General features: G+C 39.0%; 1 long non-coding RNA gene across 2 annotated transcripts in view; it reads left to right on the forward strand.

Annotated features, from left to right (window-relative positions):
* LOC127976663 (uncharacterized) overlaps positions 1-25,400 on the forward strand; it is a 97,627-nt gene that overhangs the window by 34,547 nt on the left and 37,680 nt on the right. The window contains exon 4 of one of the 2 annotated variants that reach the window (XR_008157904.1): positions 1,490-1,914. The exons of the other annotated variant lie outside the window; for it this stretch is intronic. This is a non-coding gene — a long non-coding RNA (uncharacterized LOC127976663). Of the gene's footprint in view, positions 1-1,489; positions 1,915-25,400 lie in introns of those variants that run through there. 2 annotated transcript variants of the gene reach the window in all.

Consider the following 25,400-nt stretch of genomic DNA (forward strand, 5'->3'; position numbering starts at 1 on the left):
TCTCACTGAATTTCCAATTATCATTATCGCATGCTTTCATCTGCTTCCACAAACATTTTAATATTGTGTATAATTTTTTGTGCATCAGGGCACCACTATCAATATGTTAGGGGTTTAAATCCCTTTGAATGAGCCCTCGCAGTCGCAGTTCACTTTTGATTTCGTGATCGCACGCGCACTATGTGACGGGAGCACATCTATATTTGTCAATAAACTCGGATTTGTTGAGAAGCAACATCTTGTCAGTTATCTCTCCTGTGGATGTTCTTGGGATGCACAATTAAAATGATGGGATCATTATTTTACCTTCCGTGATCATTCAGACACGATCAGATGCAGTACTGACACTTTGTCAAATCAAGCACTCTGTGATCACAGGTAAACTCTATGATCAGTCAGATGTTTGTCATGAGAAAAGTTCCACAAAAGAACTCTTTTATATATATATACTGTGTGAACTCATTGCCCCGTTAGCTTGGAGAGCTTTATTTTCCCTCCTCAATAAGTTTTGTCAGTTGTTTTGTTTATTTGTCTAATTCTTGGTTCTTGGATTTCATTGGTTAGTCACTCAATTAATTCTCTTTTTCTTTGTTCCCCCTTTCTGAAGTATGTGGTATTGATAAGGAGTTATCACAAAGAAAGTCTGTTTAGTTGTGCTATCTTACAATCAATATAGTAAATGTAAGTTAAAGTACCGCTGATGTAACCAGTTAATACTTGGAGTGGCAATGAGTTCTTAAAATGTATGGGAAAAGTCGTAAAAAAGGTCTTAAAAGCTATTAAACCCCAAATAGGGGTTTTGGAACCGGGTTGAAGAAACAGCATCCCTTCAACACGGTGACAACATGCTACTAAAGCAAGTCTTCGTTTTTTGTTTTCTGTTGCACAGCGCAACCAGGACTCGCCTGGAAGAAGCATGTTGTAATCCGAACAAGCCATTTGTTGTTCCTTTTAGAGTGTACTTTGAACTTTGTAATGTTGCAGAACTTTTTATGCTTAAAAAGCAACTTCACACACCAACAAAATTTGAAATAGTGAAAATAAATAAATAAATAAGACTGCTTTAAAATGAGTACATCTCTATTTTGATTAATTTCTTCTATTATTGTGGTACAAAACATGTCAGATAACCCCTCCCCTTAACTTGATTTACACTACAGTAAATGGTCTGAAATAGGCATAATGTGGACCAGACCTCCTGTATTTATTCTGGCTAATTACACTATGGCTTTGCAGTTTGCTGCATTGTTTCTAGAATGTTGCTGTGTGGTAGCTCTGTTATTGCTAGATGGTCTGAAGTTTAAACAACCCAGTGCCAAGGTTCTATGATATTATGGTCCCTAGTTATGGCATAACAAACCATTTTTCCCACTCACACACATAACATCACAGCACGACTTAGAACTTAGAACTAGTTGCTTATCAATAAAGAAGGATTCCCTAGGGCTGTCTCCTCATATCACAACTTCCTGTTTTTATGCTATTGCAGCCAGTTCATCTCAGAGCATACTGAATTCGATATGGAACACATTCTCTAGACTGGGCTTCGCATCACTGCAATGGTATGGAGCGATAAGAAGACCGGACAGATTCAAAGCCCACTCCTGCACATACTCAACTGGAGATGGCAGAGATGCAAATGAAGCTAATGTCCCCTAAGGCCTTGTCCAATAATCTACAGCCATGAAGAGATAATTTCTCTGAGTGCCACACTCTGACAACTCCTTATTCTGCTGTGCCTTTGATCTTTCTGGAGTCTATTACAGCAAATAAACAGAGACAGGCTCCTTACATGGGAATAAATTTGAGGAGAGAATTTATAAAACCAAAAGCATTTAATTATTCAGGAGTCACGTTAGGGCTTTAATTCAAAAAGAAAGAAAAATGCTATTTGTTTTTCAGTTCATTCCATTTCATGTACATCCCACCATCTCAAAATAAAAATCCTTTCAAGTTCATTACATGAAGTATAATCTTTCCCTCTAGACAACATATTTGCCTGGAGCAACATCCTCCATTCACTCCCTGTTCCAGGAAAATCACTAAATAAAATCCTACCCAGTGCCCCTGTTCCTGATATACATCAATTCTGCTTGATTTATTTACAAAAGTATGCATGGATTGGTTTTGAACCTGGGGCCTTGTATGAAATTCAGAGAGTGAACCTCTTGTCCAATTCATACTAACAGAATCTATTTTAGATCTATTTTATTTATATATAACTGATTCAAAACAGTATATGGTTATGCTGTTTTTTCTGATTTTGCTGTTTTCACTTGTTACATATTAATGTCTGTAAAATGATTTAATAATACTTTTTTTAATAGCTTTTTTAGCATGCAGAAAAAAAAACACATTTTGAGGGCGTATGTGCTACAGGCTACTTCACAATAAGGCTGCAAAATTGTCTTAAAGCCCACAATGATTGCATTCCTAATCTCTTCTTCATAATAACTTAATTCCTTGAAGCCAACTGAAATATTTCTGCTGTCAATAAAAGAGGAGACATTTCTTTAAAACGTAATCCTCCACAGAGATGAGAAATCATATTAGGAATTAAAGAAAGCATTTGTAGGCTTGGAAATTTAGATAATTATGCTTAATGGTGCTATGGTCTGTTATGATAATGCCATGAGCTTCAAACAGCTACTATGCTCTGATGCCGTCCTGATTTTATTAAAGATTTACAGCAATTTTGTATAATAAAAGGATACAACACCAACAGTAAAACACAATAGCAGTCTTATTAAGGCAATCAGGTTTAGCTGAAGTAAGGAGTACCAGCATGTAATGGACCATTTTAAATCGAAAAAAGTAGAGGCAAGGTCAGCTGTCAAAACAATGTTATACTGTAAAAATTAAGGTAGAAATTTTAATTTTGCCATAAATCTTTTTGAAGTAGAAATGTTGCATGTGAACTTCCTGTCAGCTAATCTATTCCTGGAAAAGGTCAGAGGAAGTGATCGTGCTCATATCTGACAGCAGAGACATACTGCAGCTACAGTTACAACTAATGTCTCACCTTGATGAGCCAAACCAAATATCATTATTGACAGTGACATTCTATAGATGCTATATACTATTTCGTCAATAGTGTAGCATTGTATGAAGCACAGACATTTAGAGATTTTAAATCCAAGCAGCTATTTGTTGGTTACACAATGAGCATGTGATACCAACTCCAGTCTTTTGTCCTCACATAAATTCCCAGTAAATAGTTGCACACCTCAGAACGTTCGTTTATCAGAATCAAGCACGTGGACGGAGCTTACCCCAATCCGATCTTTTTTTTCATCGTCTCAAGAAATATCCGCGTCCACACGAAACCGCAAAATGATGTAGTATACATGCCAGACCAGTATGTGGCGCTGTAATTCTGCCACAGAGATACACTAAAAACAGAGAAGAAGACTTGGACTATGCTCATAAACCTTGCGCGTGGTACACAAACGACCATGGAACAATACATTTATTAATCTCTGTTAATGTTAGTTAATAAAAAGACAATCGTTCAGTGTTTGTTCATGTTTTTGTTGCTGTTACGTGACGTAGAGGTGTCTGACTAGGGGGGAGACGTGGGCTGATGACGTCATCGTTTCAGAAAAGACGCGTTTTCAAATGTATCCACTCTGGGACCCGGTTTCAAAAAATAACGGTTTCACCTTGCGAAAACACCTGATCCGTGTGGACGAAATACCTATCCGATAAAAAATTTGTGAGTATTCACAGAAACGCATCTCTGTGTGGACGGGGCCTTAGAGTGGCAAAATTTTGCCATAAATTATTGGCCACCTTAGAATATTCATCAGCCAATCAGAATGAAGCATTTAACTGCCTTTAAACAAATCAGCACTCTGTTGATCAATGTGGTGAATACATAGAAATCTCACGTAAATTCCCAAAAATTTACTTTTTTTTTTACAATATGAATCCAAAATTAATAGAATCAGTGATTTTTAAAATTATTTTAATTGATCCATTCAACCACTGTAATATAGTGGCGATAATGCTTGTTTTATCTTAAAAAAATAAAAAACAATGGTATACACTGGTTGGCTCTGAACCCATTTTCTCAGGTAATCACACTTTTGGACCCACTGAATATCAACAAAGAATGTTGTTCTCAATACAGTTCCACGGGATAAAGAAAGAGCTTTCACATTACCATTTTCTCCATTAGAGATACAACTGTTATTTTACATTTCAATTGGCTGTTTTCTTGCCAACATTCTCTCACTGACTACAATATCATACACAAAGAAAAGCAAAAAAATACACAAAATTACAGAGTTGATGCATGAAATGCAGAATATGACCAGAATGTTGGCAGCTATATTTTCCTGTGCAGTTGATAGTTGAGAGGGTGGAACCTGCTTCAGTGAGATAATTTAACTACTCTTCCTTGAGATTTGATTCTCTGTCTCTCTCCTTTTTTTAATAGAGACTGTGATCAATCACCAACAGCTTAAATAATGACACCAGTATTACCCAAGCAGGGGCCAGTGCTGGCTCTGCAAAAACAGCAGTGCCACTGATCACTCTCTCTTGCCACGTGGAGAGAATGTGAGATTGAGTGGTGTGGACCTCCTCAAAGCCAGTAATCCCTAATGTAGTTTTGCTATTCCTGCCACCCATCCTATCTCACTGGAGCAGACCCTGGCATCTGTGCCTCCTATTAATGAAATGAAGGGCGAGGTAAGGCTAAGTGTTTAATAGATTCTTCCTTTAGGGAAACGAACAAGGCTAGCCACAGAGAACTGTTCTGCTTTTGCTTTGCCCTTTGATAAATCAGGTTTATTACTTTGAAATGGGCCATAGGAAAGTTATTACCCAAAACAACACTTTGGAAACATAATTTGCCTGTTTAAGGGCACACAATGTTAAATGGCTGATGAGCACAGGGCTAAAGCACATGGCTAATGCTCTGTTTATAGAACAACTTACATTTCCATTAAAAAGAATCATAGCTTGTCCTCTTATGCGCCTAAATAAAACTAATTTACAGCTAGTATTAGCCTCAGTTTTGAGCAATCTAAAGTTTGATAGTGTTAAATACAGGTGAAGAAAATGGAGTTTAAAATGCTTTGCATTAATTCAACCACATTGCATGTGTAGTTTAAATATGGTAACAGTTTAAATTAGGAAACACTATTCACTAGTAAATAGTTGCTTATTATCATGCGTATTTCTAGCATATTGTCTGTGTATTAGTAATTATAAAGCGCATATTAAAGGTGTCATCGGCTGCAAAATTCACTTTACAAGTTGTATGAACATAAATGTGTTATTGTAGGTATGTGTACATATTGGATGTGATAATGAATATATTAGTCGTCATTGAAAATGCGCCAATCCTTGATCTGCCTAAATGCATCTGTTTCATCTACAGAAGAAGTGAGTATATGTTTTTTTCTAATCTTTGTAAATCGCCTTTCCTAAAAATGTGCCAATTTTACAGTCTGCTCGTCACACCACGGAAGAGAGGGGCAGGGTCAGGGTCAGGAGAGCTCATAAGCATTTAAAGTGACATGGACTAAAAAAACGCTTACTAAAAACGGAGCTTATTTTGACAGGATGTGTTGGAGCAGGGTCGGAACAAAACTCTGCAGGGCTCGGGCCCTCCGGGAATTGAGTTTGACACTCCTGTCCTAAAGGATCATATCAGCTTGTGGAAAATGAGCATTCAGTGACCCCTTTAGTTCCTTACTCCGTATGATAGTAGTCTAGATCCTTTAAATCAACCCAAGACCTAAACTTAACTATAACAACAAATAACTTAATTACTATCAATTAGCAACAAATTAGTATTTTATTCAGGGAAAACCCCTAGTTAATAGTTACTGTGTTCCCTAATCTTAAGTGTTAAAGAAAACACAAATTTTTCTTTCTGTTTCTCTGAAAGAAATTAAGAACTTACTACTCACCTTTCACTAAAACACTGATTTTACCAGTGTCATGAAAAATCATGTCCGACTTCTCCAGCAGGGTCCAATCTTGCTTCCAAAGGGCTACTGTCCTGGAGAGTTTTGCTCAAACCCCATTTAAGCACACCTGAACCAGCTAATCAAGGTCTTCAAGCTCTCTATAGAAACTTCCAATTGAGTGTGTTGGAGCTGGTTAGAGCTAAACTCTGCAGGACATTGGCCCTCCAGGAGCAGCATTGGATCCCCCCGGCCTTGTTGAATCGAGCCCATCTAGTATCCCAAGAGGCAGGTGTTAGTAACAGAAGTAAAAATAGTAAAGTTTGCTGTGACTTACATAGGGTGAAGGCCCCACTATACTTCAAGTAAAATCAAAGCGCACACTTAAGGGGGGGGGGGGGGGGGGGGGGTGAAATGCTCGTTTTCACTCAATATCCTGTTAATCTTGAGTACCTATAGAGTAGTACTGCATCCTTCATAACTCCAAAAAGTCTTTAGTTTTATTATATTCATAAGAGAAAGATAGTCTGTACCGATTTTTCCCGGAAAAACACGAGCGCCTGGAGGCGTGACGTGTGGGCGGAGCTAAAGAATCACGAGCGCCAGTAGGATTTTGTGTTGAGCGCGTCTGGAAGCTGTGACACAGATCCAGAGGCTGAAATTTAACAAGAGCAGCATCAGCAAAGGCTTCTCTATGTGGTATGTACTGAAACTGTATATATTTGCTTAGCGGTTTTGGAAAATGACTAAGTTCCACTTTGTCGTCTTTTTTTTTTTTTTAAGCTGTACATGTGGAAAGTGCAGTTTGATGACAACATCGCATGTTGTTTACTTGATGTGCTTACGCACTGATAGCTAAGTTAATAACACAGAGATATTTGAAGCAGTTTTACTCGTGCAGTTTGATGGCAACATCGCATGTTGTTTACTTGATGTGCTTACACGCCGATAGCTAAGTTAATAACACAGAGATATTTGAAGCAGTTTTACTCACCGCCTGAGGTTCCAACACACGATCGTGATCCTTTTTCATTGGGATTGCATTATCCTTAAGAAATAAACGATGTGCAAATCCAGCGTCAACCTGGGCCTTGTTTGTAAAACAAGCATCTTCGAAATGCAGGGGAACAAACACAAACACTTGCACAACTCCGTTGATGCTCTGTAAAAATAAACTCCATCCACTGGTCCCTTAATGCTGTTTTTTCTTTGGTAATCTGTGCAGGGTTGTCTTGCCCTGGCAACCAAAAACACACTCCTTTTGTGACATTTCGCGACGCTCTCGCTGTGATGAGTGATTGTCTGTGCACAGCCTCTCTCTGCTCTGCTATACGGGAGCGCGCGCTCTTCCGGCAGACGCGGCCTTAGCACCCATATAAGGAAATTCCGCTCCATCTAACGTCACACAGAGCCATACTCGAAAAAAACTTTCCGAAACTTGTGACAAACCGGAAGGAGTATTTTTGGAACAGAAATACTCCTTCAAACGTACAACTTAATTTTTGAAACTTTGTCCATGTTTAGCATGGGAATCCAACTCTTTAACAGTGTAAAAAATGTCTCTAGGTTACGTATGTAACCCTAGTTCCTCGAGGGAACGAGACGCTGCGTCGAAACGCTTTGGGGGAACGCGTTTAGCGTGAGCGACTCTGAATATGATATCTAATCTGTCTTATAGAAGAGTGTGACGTCACGGGCGAGGTGACGTAAGCGACCAGGAAGCTATAAAGGCACGAGCCGCACAGCTGGCTTCAGCTTCGAGTACCAGCAAGCGCCGGCAGGGGTGCCGGGGGTATGGCCTCGAGACGCAGCGTCTCGTTCCCTCGAGGAACTAGGGTTACATACGTAACCTAGAGACGTTCCTCTTCAGGAACTCGAGCTGCGTCGAAACGCTTTGGGGAACGAGTACCAACGCTGCCAGACTACCAAACCCCTGCCTAGTGTGTATCCGAAGAGCACAGCTTAGGACGAGGGGAATGAAGTGCCTGGAGTGACTGGCATGTCTAAGCCATAGAATCTTTCAAAAGTAGAAGGCGTGGAAACCCCGTAGCATTGCAGATGTCCAGCATGGACGCACCTGCTAGAAAAGGCCTTGGAGGCCGCCATACCCCATGTAGAGTGAACCGTGGCTCCCGACAGCGGGGGATGACCAGAGGGCTCAGAGTGGCGTTGATAGTCTCAACTATCCAACGACTAGTAGTCTGCTTAGAAGCAGGGAAACCCCTCTTGGGGGGACCACAGCATGCAAGCAATTGGTCCATTTTTCTCCACAGGGCAGCTCTGTGGGCGTATGCATCCAGCGCTCGAGCTGGACACACACAATTTAGCTTCTCTTGGTCGGGCTCCCGAAAGGGAGGAGGACAGAAGGCCTGCAGCACTACAGGTTGTGGTGTGATAGAGGGCACCTTAGGAACATATCCCGCTCGAGGGTATATGAACACTTTGGTCATGCCAGGTGCAAAATCAAAATAGGTAGGGGCCACTGAGAGGGCCTGTAAATCTCCTACCCTCCTCAGAGAGGTAATGGCCAACAGAAAGGCAGTTTTAAGAGTCAGATGTCTATCTGAGATATCTTGAATCGGTTGAATGGAGATTTGTAAAGAGCCTCTAACACCACACCCAAGTCCCACGGGGGAATACGGGACCGTACTGGAGGTTTCAGCCTCAGCGCACCGCGGAGGAAACGTGTAACTAGGGGGTGTCTTCCCAAAGACTGGCCATCAAGAAGGGCGTGGTAGGCCGCAATAGCCGCCACGTGGACCTTCAACGTGGAGTGGGTCAACCCTGCAGAGAGCCTAGCCTGTAGAAACTCCAGAACTGTACCAACCGGGCAGTTTGCTGGGTCTAACTGGCGGTCTATGCACCATGAGGTGAGGAGTTTCGACCTCAGGGCATACAGTTTCCTCGTTGAGGGAGCTCTGGATTGGAGAAGGGTCTCAACAACCTCGGTTGAGAGACCGGCTGCTAACAGTTGCGCTCCCCCTCAGGGGCCACACCCACAGCTTCCACAACTCCGGGCGAGGGTGAATTATCGTACCCTGCGCCTGCGAGAGTAGGTCTGTCCTGATCGGTATCTCCCACGGAGAGCCGTCGAGGAGTGAGACTAGATCTGAGAACCATACTCGGCCCGGCCAGAACGGGGCTACTAACTACAGACGGACCCCGTCCCGGCGTACTCTCGCCAGAACACCCGGGAGCAGAGCGATAGGGGGAAATGCGTACAGACGAAGCCTCGGCCAAGTCTGTACCATGGCGTCCAGTCCCAGAGGAGCTGGATGAACTAGAGAGAACAAAAGGGGGCATTGTTCTACTTGAGCCCTGCCAAATACTCTCCATATCTGCTTCACTACTTCTGGGTGAAGACTCCATTCCCCGGGCCTCAGCCCCTGCCTCGACAGTATGTCTGCTCCCGTATTTTGTTTCCCAGGAATATATACTGCTCTTAATGAGAGGAGTTTGCTTCTGGGACCACACCAGGATCTGGTGCGCCAGCTTGTACAAAGGGCGCGAACGCAGACCTCCCTGGTGGTTGGTATAAGAGACCACCGATGTGCTGTCGGTGCGCACCAACACATGGTGACCCCTTAGGTCTGGGAGGAAGTGCTTCAGTGCACGATAAACTGCTAGCATTTCTAGACAATTGATATGCCATGTTAGATGGCGATCGCTCCGCAGACCACGGGCAGGGTGGCCACTCATGACTGCACCCCAGCCGGTGAGGGATGCGTCCGTCGCTAGTGTTACACGGCGACAAGGAGCTCCCAGCGCCGGGCCCTGTTTCAAGAACCAAGGTTTCTTTCACATGTCTAAGGCACGTAGGCAGCGCCGCGTGACCTTGATAGTGCAAAGTAGATTGCCCCTCGGGGAAAATCCCTTGGTCTTGAGCCACCACTGTAGGGGTCTCATGTACAGCAGGCCAAGAGGTATCACGTTGGACGCAGCTGCCATCAGACCCAACAACCTCAGAGATTGTTTGACAGTGAGTGACTGGCCTTCTTTGCCTCTCTCGACTGAGATGGGATCGACTCGATACGAGCAGGGGACAATCTTGCCTGCATCGTGGTCGAATCCCATACTACGCCTAGATAGGTGGTTCTCTGAACCGGAGAAAGCACACTCTTCTTGGCGTTCAGTCTCAAACCCAGCTCCCCCATATGTGCGAGAACGACACCTCGATGCCGAGCCGCAACCTGCTCTTGACTGAGCTTAACTCAACCAGTCGTCGATGTGGTTGAGAATGTGGATGGCCTGCATGTGCAGGGGGACCAGAGCAGCGTCTACACATCTTGTGGACATGCAGGGTGAGAGTGCAAGGCCGAAGGGAAGTACTCGATATTGGTAGGCTTTGCCCCCGAAAGCGAACCTCAGAAACTTCCCATGTGGAAGGATGGAAATGTGGAAGTATTCATCTTTGAGATATATTGTGACAGACCAGTCCTCGGACCTGATCTGATCTACAACATGCTTAAGTGTGAGCATTTTGAACTTCAATCTCATAACTGAACGATTTAAGACCCTCAAGTCTATAATCGGACGCAACCCCCCATCCTCCTTTGGAACTGTGAAATACCAGCTGTAGAACCTGGACTCCCTGTTCCATAACCAGACCCTGCCCGGGGCCGACCATCGTCGGAATGACCCCGTTAAATATCGGCGGTACAGAGCCGAACTGAATACGGTAGCTTTTTCTACTGTGTGCAGGACCCATTGAGATACATTTGGCAGTAGTTTTCATGCTGCTAAATAATCTACTAAGGGAATCAGTCTCTCGAGACTGACCTCTGGTGCAATAGGCCCCCGCAGGGGCAGCGAGCGTCTCGGCTCCGCTACGCGCACGGGCGGAAAATACTGAGAATGATGCTCGCTGGGGACCGCTGCGCCCTGGAAGACTGGCAGGGTTGGCAGACCGGCCCCCAGAGGGCGCTGAGGCGAGACGGGAACCGTGTAATGCGGTGTACGCCGCTCCACCCCAGTAGGGGCCGCCCTCTGCAGTCGTGACCGAAACGTGTCAGGACTTCTTAACCGAGGGCCTCACAGCCTGAAGTACGGCCCTCAGATCCGCCTTCGGCTGGAAAAAAACCCTGGTTCAGAGCGTTGCTTCAGCCTCCGGTCCCGACGCAGGGGGAGCGCGGGTGGCGACGCTCTGACTACAGACTGGGAGGGCTGCTCTCGCCCAACAGCCCCTCCAGTATATATAATTTCTCAGAGTGAGATAAGTGTCATTATATTCCTCAGAATTTAATGCAAACAAACAATCAGACGAGTAAACACGGTCTGCATTGTTAATATAATCCATACACAGAGCGCTTGCTGAAAACGCAGAAGCAGAAGCCAGCTGTGCGGCTCGTGCCTTTATAGCTTCCTGGTCGCTTACGTCACCTCGCCCGTGACGTCACACTCTTCTATAAGACAGATTAGATATCATATTCAGAGTCGCTCACGCTAAACGCGTTCCCCCAAAGCGTTTCGACGCAGCTCGAGTTCCTGAAGAGGAACTCAGTATGTATGAAATAGCATTTCACCCCCCCTTTAAGCGATGTATTCCTTATGCAAAATGAAGCCAAAACGTTCATTTGGAGTTTTTTTTCTAGAGTTTGAAAAATAACTTCCCAAAGCGAACAAAGACCTTCAAGTTACCATTGGTATGCAGTAAGTAACATGTAGGCATGCTCTGGAACAACGTCGTCTTTGATAAAAAAAAATAATAATAAAAAAAACTTTGCTGTTTATTTATTCTGGTCAGTCTATCGAGGTTGGATATCCATGAGTACAAACACCCGAACCCTGCTTTATAGTTGAAATTGAAATTGTAATTCCAATTGATACAGACACTGACTTTGCATGTTTAATACAGTAAAACAGGGGTGTCCAACCCTGCTCCTGGAGGGCCAATGTCCTGTAGAATTTAGCTCCAACCAGCTCCTGCACACTTGCCTGGAAGTGTCTTGTTAGTCTGAACAGAGTTTGCCTTATTGGGAGACACGAGTGTCTGTAGTACTTACCATTGGAGAAAGCGTAACAGTCAACTTGCTTCACATGTGCCATGATAACCAATCACATCACAGCCTTGACATCATTGAATTAAGTTGTGTGACAGTCATTTGGCGTTTATGGATAGCATGGGAATGAATGATATGTGACGTAAGATGCTTCCAACTTGTTGCAAAAATGACAGGTGGGATTTCATTTTATTTAAAAAAATTTTTTTGGTGTAAACTCTAAAAATTGTTAGGTCTAGCTGAAGATAGATTTAGTTGACTCATTAAATAAGCTGTTTATTCAGCGTAGTGAAGCCTCTCCATTATTGACATCCATTCAAGGTCTCAAGGTCAAGGAAGGTCTCATTCCCTGCGTTCCGCCAAAGCGTAAACTAGTAAAGGCTGCAGTCTTGTCTTCCAGTGGCTTTGGTCTGAACACCTTTATTAGCTGGCTCAGGTGATTTTAATTAAGGTTGGAACTAAACTGTGCAGGACACTAGGTGTTTCTCAATGTCAAGGAAGGATCCTCGGAAGCCAGTATTTCGAGGATGCTACGTCATCGACATCCGTCGAAGGACTGTTCCAATGTCGAGGATTCTCGGAATTTCAACCAAGGACTGAGTCCTTCATTCGAAGAATATCCCATACACAGGAAAGGATGCATATGTGTATCCTTCGCGCTCTCAAATCACCCACAATCCTATGCACGCAGCTTTGCTATCTAACATTAGTTCAATAATTCAAAATGTTGAACGTTAAGGTAGTTGGAGCGTTAACGGTTTTTAGTTTACGTTACCAAACATTTGTTATAACTGTAGTAAATATAAGTAAAGTTTAACGTTTAAATGCCAGTACAAATTACTACCGTAATGACATTGTAAATTATACAAATAAAAATGGTTAACTGAACCGGACATGTCATTTAACAATTTGTTGCGTCATCGGCATTTCTTTTATAAATAACTAGTTCTGTTGTCCAAAGTAATTTAATGATACCATTCACAGCGTAATTCAAATGGGCCTTTTCACTGACATGCTGACGCAATTACGTGCACTTGCTAACCTGTTCCATTTACGTGTTCTCTGAATGCTAAAGAGGGGTCTCACCTAGCCTCTGAAGGAAGTGACTTGGAAGGATCAGTCCTACCAAGGAAGTATCCTTGACATTGAGAAACACCTAGTGTCCCTCCAGGAACAGTTTTGGCCACCCCTGCTGGTAAAGTTACTTGCTTTGAAACAAGGGTTGAGACCCTGCTTCTGAAGAACTACCCTCGTGCACAGTTCAGCTCCAAATCTAATTAAACTTGAACCTACTAATCAGTTTCTTCAGGGCAACTTGATAATTACAGACAGATGTGTTAGAGCAGGACTGGAAATTAAGTCTGCAGGAAGGTAGCTTTCAATGAACAAGGCTGGAAACCTGTGCTTTAAAACAATCTGTTTTAGGGTGACCATGTGTCCTCTTTCCCGGACATGTCCTATATCAGATTTTTAAATTGCCAAAAATGTGTGGGTTCTGGCTTTGTTTTTCTATTGAGGTTCTTTATACAGTCCTCATACATCATATGTACAAGTATCTGCATCTCTTTGAACATTCTCGTAGATCCCAACTTCTTTCATGGCACAATTGGTTGATTATGTACATTGCCTGCACACTTTGTGTCAAACTACTGTTCAGTCATTACCTTCAGCAAGTATAAAATGGAACAGAAAGACACTAATCTGTATAAAGTGCCATATAAACATAAAGTGACTTGACAGGAGGACCGGATTGCAGAGCTGGTGCAAAAATATTCAAACTAGTATGATCAGATGCTTTCTTAACCGCTGTTTTCTCAATGCTGTAATTTTGGTGGTGCGTTTTTGTTATTGAAAGGAAAGTGTGTAGCACATTTACATATTCATCTAAAAAAAAATTCTCAACAGCATCGATCCCATCTGGCCAGCATGCTATATTAGCAGTGTGCTAAACTAGATTGATAAGCCTGCAAAACCTTTGATTAAAATAAGCTAAATAAATAAAATTCATGGGTGTGGTGTTCTCAATAAGATAGCTCTAGAAAATCTTCATGTTGACTTTAATCATCATAATATCATTGTTTAGAAAACGCAAAACTGTTATGTATAATCAAGAACTGAATATGGTTCCCATTAAAATGTCTTATAATGGAATTGCTTTGGTGTTCCGGACAAACTTGATTCAACAGAAAGACAGGATGACTTCATATCATTTTCCAGTTTAAATATTTGGAAAAGGCCTGTGTGTCCCAAAACTGTCTGTAATGACTTTTTGACAGATAATAAATGTTCATGGTTTCTGTGTACCTATCTGATTGTTCCTGTTCCCTTTAAAATATTAAAATGCTTCTCGCAAAAACAATTTTAATAAGCGTTCTGCACTGCAGTTTGTAATTTGTTGTGACCACCTGAGAATATATTTTCAATAAGCAAAATGCATTAAGTGCAATATAAGCCAGTCAGAGGCTAGTTAGGTGGAATTAACTTTGCCAGGCAAAATCAGATCACAATGCAACAGAAGGATTTATGGCCAATTATGCAGTTAAAATGAAGATAAATTGTCATATTTAGCAGTGAAGCCCTCCCCTGATGAACATTTAATTTCCCTGTATAGGTTTTTTCATTCATATGATATGCAATTAATGTAAAGATTTCATTATATGTTTGGCTACTGACTGGTTGATATCCTTTGGCATATTGTTAATATTCTTCAGAGCAAAACTCCCTTACTTTTACCGGAAAGGAAGAAACCAATAAAACTGATATATTTTTTTTACTCTTTCATGTGGTGAATGATGCTTTTCAAATTTCATTTGTCACCTATTTCACTTTTTATGTTGTGAATGGTGGCTCGGAATGCTTTGAAACTCTTGATGATATCTGCTTTATTCAATAACAATGAACATTATTGAATGAAGCTGCTTTCTGCACCGTGATTCAATAACTTTATCCTTTTTGTGTGACATGTCTAATGACTTTTTTTAGGTTCTTATTTTGATGTAAAACCAGCCAGACTTTAAAAGGATCATAACAAGAGAAGTTTCTTGGCAGATGCTGATAAACTTCATCAAACTTTTTTTTCTAACAGCACATTTTTCAGAGTGCATTAGGTTAAAACGTCAGACACTGTTTTGATGTGCTGTAGTTTCTTCAATCACTTAGCTCTTACATCTTTTTATATATTCTTGTTTGTACAAGAATATGCCATAATGTAAGATGTTTTGGAGATGTATTATAAAAATATGTCTGGGTGGTCCAATATAAACGGGCTCTTCGTGACAGTAAAACTAGAAAATTAGTTGTCAACCAATAAATTGAAATCGTTTGATGAAAGTTATAAAGCCTGGATGATTTATACAGCACTGATTGAAATAGTTTAGGAAAGCTGTTATTCTGTATTGCTTAGAATAAAAAGACTCCTCATTAACACAAAACAGACATTTTCAGATGTTGTTTGGGATGATGCATTAGCAGTTGTAGAATACCCAGATGTCCTCTAAAAATCAGGATGGAAACTGGTGTAATCTGTGCAGTGTGAAAGGGTTTGGAGAGTCTTTTCTCATTTGCTAGAACGATTCTTTTCTGGGAATATACTGGATCATTATCCACTTCAAAAAACAGCCACAAGAAAAACACATTTATGACCTAAACATACCCTTTGTCAGCATGGTAAAATGTGGGTCCTGAACAATGATGATATTGTGAAGTTGATTGAAGCTTATTCTCTGATAATAGGCTAGTGAATGATCATTGTTTTATGTTTGTCAGTGGTGAGTGACTGCTAGAGGGTTTTCAAACCCCCTAACTTTAAAGGAACAATCTGGGGCCTTTTTATGTATAACAAGGTGCAGGACACACTTTTGTCTAATGTTTTATTTTATTTTTTAAGAGAAAGGGCCATTGGCGTGCTGCAGGCAGTGCCAGTCAGATGGAGTGAGCCATGTCATTGTGCCTCAACTGCATAGCAGGTTTCAGGAGGCTGGAAGGACAAATGACCATCCAAGATCTGGCTGCCCTCGAGTGACCACATTAGAGCAGGACTGACACACCACTGCAGAATGGAGATGTGACCCTCTCACGTCAGCCAACAAGTTAATCAGGTCCTTCTGCAGGAACTGGATCATACTACTGCAGATTCAGACACTCATTTGGCATTATTCACCGGAGGTCTGCATGATGTGGTCAAGGCTGTTGTGGTCTAGTAGATTAAGAATTAAAGGAATAGTTCACTTAAAAATGAACATTTGCAGAAAAATTGGCCACCCAAAGGCCATGATGTCTTCATCAGACAGATTTGGAGAAATTTAGTATTACATACGTTCCTTACCAATGGATCCTCTGCAGTGAATGGGCACCATCAGAATGAGAGTCCAAACAATAGAGAATAAAAACCCCACAATAACTCCTGAACATCAATTCATGTCTTATGAAATGAAAAGCTGTGTGTTGGTAACAAACAAACCCGTACCCACTTTATATTAAGTGGCCTTAACTACTATGCGCTTACATTTTAATTAATAATTTAGTACAATGTACATATTGTGTACATACATGTTTTTACATTGTACTTATATTTAAAAAAACGACATGTAATTACATCTGTATTTAATTTGTGTAATTACATTTATAATTACACTGTTGACCCATACTTTACACCTTAACCCACCCTTAAACTTACCCATACCTCCAACCCTCTCCCTGACCTTACCCCATCCCACCTCAATAGCAGCAAAAGTGTTTTACAATACAATTTGAACACAATAATTACATTGTACTTATTTTTTTATGTAAGTACATAGTAGTTAAGGCCACCTAATATAAAGTGGGACCACAAACCCATCAAGATGTTTTTGACTTAAAAGTGTTGCTTCCAACTGAAATATAACTCCTTTATCAAAAACTTTCCTTTTTTGTTGTTGTTATTATCAGCTGTTTAGACTTTCATTATGATGGCACCCATTTACTGCAGAGTATCCATTGGTGAGCAAGTGATGCAATGCTAAATTTCTCCAAACAAAACATGTCAAACTAAAAAAAAGCCAACTTTTCAGCAAGAGGCAACCTCTCGTGAAGCCCATACGGAAGTGACTTAAACTGTAATTCGACAACTGGCCGCTAGAGGCTAGCTGTAAAACAAAGTCAGTCCCATAGACACTCCATGTTAAAATGGCCAACTACAGCCTGGTTCAAAAAATAATTTAGGTCTATATAGCTATATAGGGTGGTGGGGGGGGGGGGGATTATTTTTTATAACTCATCCGTTTAAAGTATATTAAGCATTGAAGTTCTGCATAATCAAGGGCGTGGCCACTAGGATGACAGGTGAATTGTAGCAGTATCAAATGTATGCTGAAAATTCAACTTTGCCATTACAGGAATAAATAAATTGTAAAATATATTTAAATAGAAAATAGATATTTAAAATGTAATAATATTTCACAATATATGTGACCCTGGACCACAAAACCAGTTTTAAGTGTCAATCTTTCGAAATATAGATTTATACATCATATGAAAGTTGAATGAATAAGCTTTCTATTAATGTTTGGTTCATTAGGATCGGACAATATTTGGCAGAGTTACAACAATTTGAAAATTTGGAATCTGAGGGTGCAAAAAAATCAAAATACTGAGAAAATTATCTTTTAAGTTGTCCAAATGAATTCTTAGCAATGCATATTGCTAATCCAAAATTGTTTTGATATATTTACAGTAGGAAATTTAATATAAATTTTAAATATCTTCATGGAACATGATCTATACGTAATATCCTAATGTTTTTTGGCATAAAAGAAAAATTCATAATTTTTTTTTTTGGTCATATATATATATATATATATATATATATATATATATATATATAGATAGATAGATAGATAGATAGATAGTTATCACTGTAAAACAATTCACTGTAAATTACTGTAAAGTAGTTACATTACTTTCACAGTAAGTTACTGTTTAATTTTTACAGTAAATAATTGTAAAACAACAGCTGTATACTGTGACCTCACAGTGGTTATTCAATACTGTGATTTTGCCATCAGATTACTGCAATTTAGCATTATTCTGCTGTAAAATGACAGTGTAAATTGTAATAGAAATGCAAATCAATAGCCATAAATGTGCTTTTAATTTACTGTAAAATTTATTGTTATTCGAAATAATTCAAAATGTAATATTAATTTATTTTAAAATACTGCAATTTATAAATGTTATCTCTTAAACCATCAATAACATATAACACTGGAAAGATATGTTCAATTCAAATAAACACAAAACAATCAGTTTTACATATTTATTTAGCAGTTTAATAAATTTTGTCTAAACTTTCCAGCAAAGAGATTTAGATGATCATGCTTCTCTCCATTGAACCAGGACACACTACAGAATATATTCAGGGATCATCTTACTGCATGTCCACATCTAGCTTAACACAAAGCCAGAGTTAGATTTTTCCATTCTGGTGTTGGAACATTGCTTACACACTAGATTGACATCCATTCAAAGTCAATGAGTTTCCTGATCAGTGTACAGACTTCCTCTCTGCCTCTTTATAGTGTGTGCCTGTCTCTGGATTGATGCCCTAGAAGTACCTATAAACAAAAAGGCAGAAAGCAAAGCTGTTTCTTTCAGGTGGTATGAAAAGGGTGTCAGTTCCCGGTGACCACCTTCAGTGGGTCACTGTTGTTGCAGTACAGTTCATAAAGGTGACAGAACAAAGTGACCCTAAGCATTTAAATAACAGCAGCTTAAAAGCACTTAATCACAAACACACACTGTCAAGACCAGTCCTGCAACAAAGTAGAGGTGTGTGATTTATTTGTATTATGTTGAGTATTTGCACACAACAGTGTTCATAATTTTATAGGAAGTGTTTGCAGAGGATGGAGGATCAGGATCCTTTTAAAAACTTTTTCCTCTCTGGTTTCCAGCACAGAAACAAAAGTTGAATCTGCAACACACCACTTATTTGATGGGCTGCTGTGGTCCTGCACGGCTCGCCAAATCACAACACATCCAAACATTCCTTGTTTAACCCACCAAATAAGAAAGAAGCCCTCAAGTACAATATTATGTAGAAATTACCTTTGATAAATTCCAGAGTGCAAGAATCATCTTCAGCATACTTCAAACTGAAATGGCAAAAAGGGCGGCCAGAGCAGTGATGAAACCAGCGTGTCCTTCCAATGCCCCTCGACTACACTGTGTCACCTAAAACAAACATACTGTTGCCTACTGTTCAGGAAAGAAATCAAGATTTATTTACGTATTTAAGAAATTAGAGTGAAAAGAGTTGTGTGGTGGCATACTCTTAACTACGAGAGTTTTAGATGATTATTTTTAAAAGAAAATAATTGCAATCCGCCTTATTTTTCAGTGTGGACATAAGCCGTTTTCTGTGAATGTGTGTGACTGCCGGTTCATTAGCTGCTGTAGGGAAATAACGAGAAGAATAAGTAAATGGCAAAACTGTTTGCACTACAAATCAGTTTGTTCATAATTAATATAATACATTAAAATAATATGGTAAGACAACACAAATTTGCAAGTTTAAGCAGCAAAACATCCTGCTTAAAGCTAAAAATAGCTGGAAGCAGATTGGACTGGAAGCATGGAATATTAAAATTATATATAAAAAAGAAAACTAATTTTGTATTTATTTTATTTTTAATAAGGTGAAAAAAATCTAAATGCTGAGCCTATGGGTAAAAAGTAGATACAGTTGCTAAGGTGTAAAATTCAAAATTTTACATAACTAATCCCTTAATGGTTTTGATTATACAAATCTGTTATTTTCATAATAGATAATTAATTTTCTATTTTAAAACCAAGAAAAAATAATAATAATATTTAACAAAAATTTGAAATTTTCAAAGATAAAATAATTCAATTCTGAAGTGATAGCAGGTGTGAATCGTTTATGTTGACTTTAGGCAGTGGGGCAACCTTTTGGTTTACATTTACATCCTTTAAATTGAATGAATACATCATTAGTATCACGATCAGAACAATTCTTTCTCTACACCAATGTGTTTATCATTGAAATCATGATCCGGTTACTTAAGATAATCCACAGACTTTATTGTGAGCAGTTCAATGTAGAAAGAAAACAGTTCCTTCATGAAACTGCTCACAGCACATTTGTGGACGACTTGACACTTCAAAATACAATTGAAATTAGAAGGACAACATTACATTTAACAGTCAGGAGCTGTAGCTGTAGCTGTAGCACAAAGATCCAAAAATAATATATCAATACAACAGGAGTACAATAACGTGTCCCGGCATATTGTGAATATCACAGTAAAAACCTGTCAAGTGATGATAATAATGCATATTACTATGAGATATCACTTTTGCATGTTGTGAAATCGCGTAAATCTTTTACAGTGTATATATATATATATATATATATATTCTTTTTTTATATTATGAAACAACTGTAGTGTATAAAGTATATGCAGCAAAGCCATGAAACTGCATAGAAACACCCTGGCAACCACCTAGAACCACTAAGAAAGCACATGGCAAAGTGCAAAGAAACAACCGCAGCATTGACAAGCACCAAAAAAAAAAAAACTTAAAAAAAAACTTTTATTTTTCTTAGCTGTAATTTATCCATGAAAGAGGAAATAAAAACATTTTCACTTTCTGATTGAGAGCTTTTTCTGTTTCTATAATTAGTAGTTTCGTTCTTTCAGGTTAATCATACAGCATTCTGTTTGTGCTGGGAATAAATTACTGGCTTGCGTTGTTGACTCCAAACAAGCAGATAACTAACCCTAACTGGTTTGTTGTTGTCATTTGAGAAAATTACCTGGCAGTTAAACACAGGCATTAAATAGAGTAGAGTGCAGGATGTTCAGAGTTATACCTCACCAGGACAGGTAGCATGAATACAGATGGGAAATTAGCTGCTCTCTGACAGCTGCTCTGACGTATTGTCACAGAGCGTGTGTCTTTTACACCGATATGCAATGTCAGCATGTTCTGACACTTAAAACTGCAGAGGCCTCAAGACGAGGAGACCTCGTTCAGATCTGGGTGGCAGTGACTCTTTCCTGACTGTAGACGTATTTCAGCCCTCAACGAAGGAAGGGAGAGAAACAACTAGCGAGAGCTTCCTTTCACATATTTACATAACATTTGCATTTATCAAAGATTTAGTACTGTTTATATACTATTTATGGAACCACTTTTCTAGTGTCATGCTAAGTTTGGTGTTTTATTACTCACCCACTGAGTTCGTAATTCACACTCAAATTCATTAAAACAGCATTTGATTAATTCTTATTTATAAATAATAGCAACTTGCTTGAACATCTAACATCAGAACAATCACACCTCCGAGCTTGAGAGAATTTGGAAGACTTAAATATGTTTTTTTCATGTTGTGTGATTTTGCAGCAATAATAATAATAATAAACATGCATAACATTGAGACTGGCACAGTATATAACATCTGTACAGTGTATTAGTGCCGGCTGGTGCTTTTAAAGAGCGAGGAAGTAAAATATGGTCCATTATATATATTAAATATCTATTTTTGTGTCTGCATTGTTGCCCCTAAAAGCTATTATTCGTTGACTACGAATAATAGGAAAATTACATAGCAAATCCAGAGGAGGTGCATTTTTACATCAATATCAACCATGAGCACATTATTTGTCATTATTAAAAAAACTCAATAATGCAATAATATCAATAATAAGTAACCCTATTTTAAACATCCAATGTGGTGTGGTCATTTAACATATTTATGTAAAATTATTCTAAAAGGCTGTTTTACATCACTGCTAGTAAAATACTTTTGATATCATTCTTAAAACTGCTCCGGGTGTGTGTTCATGGTGTGTGTGTTCACTGCTGTGTGTGTGCAATTAGTGTGTGCACTTAGGATGGGTTAAATGCAGAGCACGAATTCATACTTGGCTGTATGCCACGTCACTTATAACTCAGTTGTGTTTGAACAATTTAGGTGTAGTTTTTAATTGACCAACCTATGAGTTATAGTCAGATATATTGCTATATAAATATTTAACTGCCCACATTTCAATTGAAAATGTGTCACAACCATTAATTCATATTGAATGATTTCACACAATTAGCCTATATGTTTTAATAAATAGTAATAAATAAATATGGTTTTAATAAATAATAAATAAATAGGTTTAAATAAATACTAAATTTACTGTATATGTCTAACTCATGAAATCATTAAATAACAATTTAATGAATTACAATAAGACCATTAAATAACAATTTAATGAATTACAATAAATAAAGTTGTCTTTTTACTTAATACTGTATATATATATGTAAATACAAAAAAAGCCGTAATAAGCACACTTTTTTATAATAATGTCAAAGATTACTATTTTCCAAAGACAACATTATATCAGTTAACCTCAATTAATCTCACAAACGTTGATATTTAGATGCTTTATTTTTAAGAGAGCAACATCTAAGAAGCTGGTATTTTCAACTCCGTACTGCCATAATGTAGTTTCCAAGTCAAGCAATCAAAACTGAATCTGTTTATTTTCTTAAAACTAATTTTTGGGGCAAATTATTATCCAACCCTCTGGCATATAACATGATCAGAATATGAAAGGAAAGAAAGATGACCACAGAATCAATGTTCAGACTTCTTCAAAGGTTTATTGCTTCGGGCATTGGCTTATACATTCACAAAGGAATATGATCCAGTGATTGGTGATTCTCATCCAGTAGAATTAACTGTTAATTTATAAGGAATCAAAACACTTGTAGCAAGAAAGAAAAATCAAGAATACTCCCAGCTTTCTGAATAAAATCCTATTTTCAATCTGAGACACACATTCAATGAATATGGTGACTTGCGTTAGTAACTTACAATAAGCAAGAGGAGAATAAAAAGAGTAGGGAGGAATTCCAACAATAGCTCATCCTGTAACCTTGAAATTCCTTCATGTGTTCAAGCTGAAAGCATATTTATTCATACAGTAATCCAATCAATTCTCAGTGGATAAAGCAATTTACTTTCCAAACTTTTTATCTTGTTGAATATCCTGTTTCACTATCAGAATGCTAAAGTAATACAGAATGCAAACGCTGTATCATTTTGACCCGAACTTCTCAGCCTTATTTTCATCCAAATTAGAGCACATATCGATATCTCTGTGGGTCTTAGGGTGATTTTTTTGTGTTTCTATTTTGGGATCAGCGGCAGGCATTCAGAATGATGGCCAGATGTGCTGAATTATGCTTCTTTACAGTTCGGATCAGGTTACCGCTGCATTAATGTTGCATATCACAGTGAGTACAGATGGAGACTGGATTATTATGGTCTGCCAAAGCTCTCAAAGCCACTGTAATTTCAGTGACAAGGTGGGATTTTATTTCACATGCACTTGCATGCATAGGCTTCCATTTCACTGGCAAATGTTTGCGCTTTGATAAGACTCGTAAACAATTAAATTGCATGAAATTATTCAGCATGATCAGGAGATGTCCAGCACGCTTTGTTGTTTTTTTTAATCAAGGAATTTTCTGCACTCTCACAACATTAACTGTCAGAACGATCGTGTCCCAGCCAATTCTGTCACAACATAGTGAGACAGAAATAATCCTGATGGCAGCACAACATGACTCACACTTTTCCAATTTAATCGTATTGAGTTCACATCCAAAACGAAAAATCTGTCACTATTTACTCGCCTTCATGTTGTTTCAAGCCTGCTATTAATTTTTCCACCCAGTTGAGGACAAAAATAAAAAGTTCTGGAAGACATTATTTCAAGGGATTCAATGGAGCTTTACTTTCACAGCAGCCCTATTCAACTGTATAAATGGAGTGAAATGCTGTTGCCTTAAGGTGCACAACTTTAACTGACGCAACATAACAAGACAAACTGTGACTATATCAAGATAATTAGTATACCAGAAGGTGCTTGAACAATTAGTAAACACTCACATCTTAGAGTGCATTCACACTTGATTCTCCTGGTGCAGACCATAAAAAAAAGAAAAGAAATCTATACATTATACATTCAGTCCTTGTTCACTTAGTGTTCAAGCTATCAGATTTAACACCAAACCCAAAGATACAAAACAAAAGACATAAGAATAAAGTCCTGATTGGAAAGTTCTTATGGTGTATGTTTTGTGATGGGTCTTACCTAACATCCTGAATAATGCTGTGTGCTTGGCTAAATTAGCCCTTTGTATATGTGTACATATATCATGATATTTTTTCCATTATTAAATGTGTAATGGAGTCGAAATAATGGCAGGCTTCTCTGCAGGCTTCTCATAGAGTCTGTGGTTCCAATGCCTGAACTGAACTCTGATTACCAATATGATCTCATATGGCTTGTTATAGATCAAAAAATTGAGAGAATATTTTTTTATTTTATTTTATCATTGTATGGAAAGAGCTGCATAAATATATTTTTGCTTTTGTGTTCGTCATTATAAACAAAAGCAGACAGTTTTCTAATAACTTGAGGCTGCAGTGAATAAATAAATGACAGAATTTTCATTTTGGCTGAACTGTGTCTTGGAAACGACTAAATCTACGTATTCAAGTGCAGCTTCGCTCAGCATTTCAAAACATCTTTACATATTCAGGTAAATAAAAAGCTTAGCCAATTTTACACAAACAGCATCCATGTTGTAAAAGCACAAGGCCCATGAACAGGATAAACCTGCCGAGCCAACAATGTCTGGAGGGCCCTGCATATGCTTCTGCTTGAGATGCCTCTCATATCCCTGGTCCGATTTGTCATGGCTCACCGCAGGTGTTCGACTTCACATCGGCAGCCAAACTGGATGTTTACCAAAACAGGACACTTTTTACTCTAGCACTAAGCACTTGAAATCCCTGACATTACCCACGATCCATTGCGACATCATTTCAGATCAAAACAAAGGATTCACAGGCCTTCCCTGAGATGTCTTTGCTTTTTTTTCCGCAAATATAGTCAACAATTAAACAGAGAGGTATCAAGTACTCTAATTTTAATCCAAAAACAATTTCCTTCTCAAAGCGGAGATGATTTGGTTGGTTAGACCGAATGAGAAGCAATGTGTCAAAGCATAGTGTTAATTTCCACACCAACAGCTGTAGAAAAAACTATCAAGAATGTTTTCACTGAGAGGTAAATTGCATCCAAGGATGCCAATCTAATATGAGGATAAAAACTAAGCTTGCTTGATTTTGCCGACATGATTTGCTCCCCTACTCAATTCATAGATCTTTCCATTACGTACATCAAAGCCTGCTACTCTGCTGGGATTTAATTTTCAAAACTTCATTGCTAGTTTAGATGATAGTGAATTTAGTTTCTGTCTCCCTGAAGCACATTCTCTAATGCGTCATTAGTCTCGATAGAAGAGTGAATGTGAGATGACAGCTGTACTAACGTTATAGCTTACTAAAGATTACCAGAAACCAGAAGCAAGGCAGATTTCTGCTGCCCGGAACAAGGAGTGCTATTGC

This window comes from Carassius gibelio, chromosome B17, assembly GCF_023724105.1.
Source record: "Carassius gibelio isolate Cgi1373 ecotype wild population from Czech Republic chromosome B17, carGib1.2-hapl.c, whole genome shotgun sequence".
Classification (NCBI taxonomy): Eukaryota; Metazoa; Chordata; class Actinopteri; order Cypriniformes; family Cyprinidae; genus Carassius; species Carassius gibelio.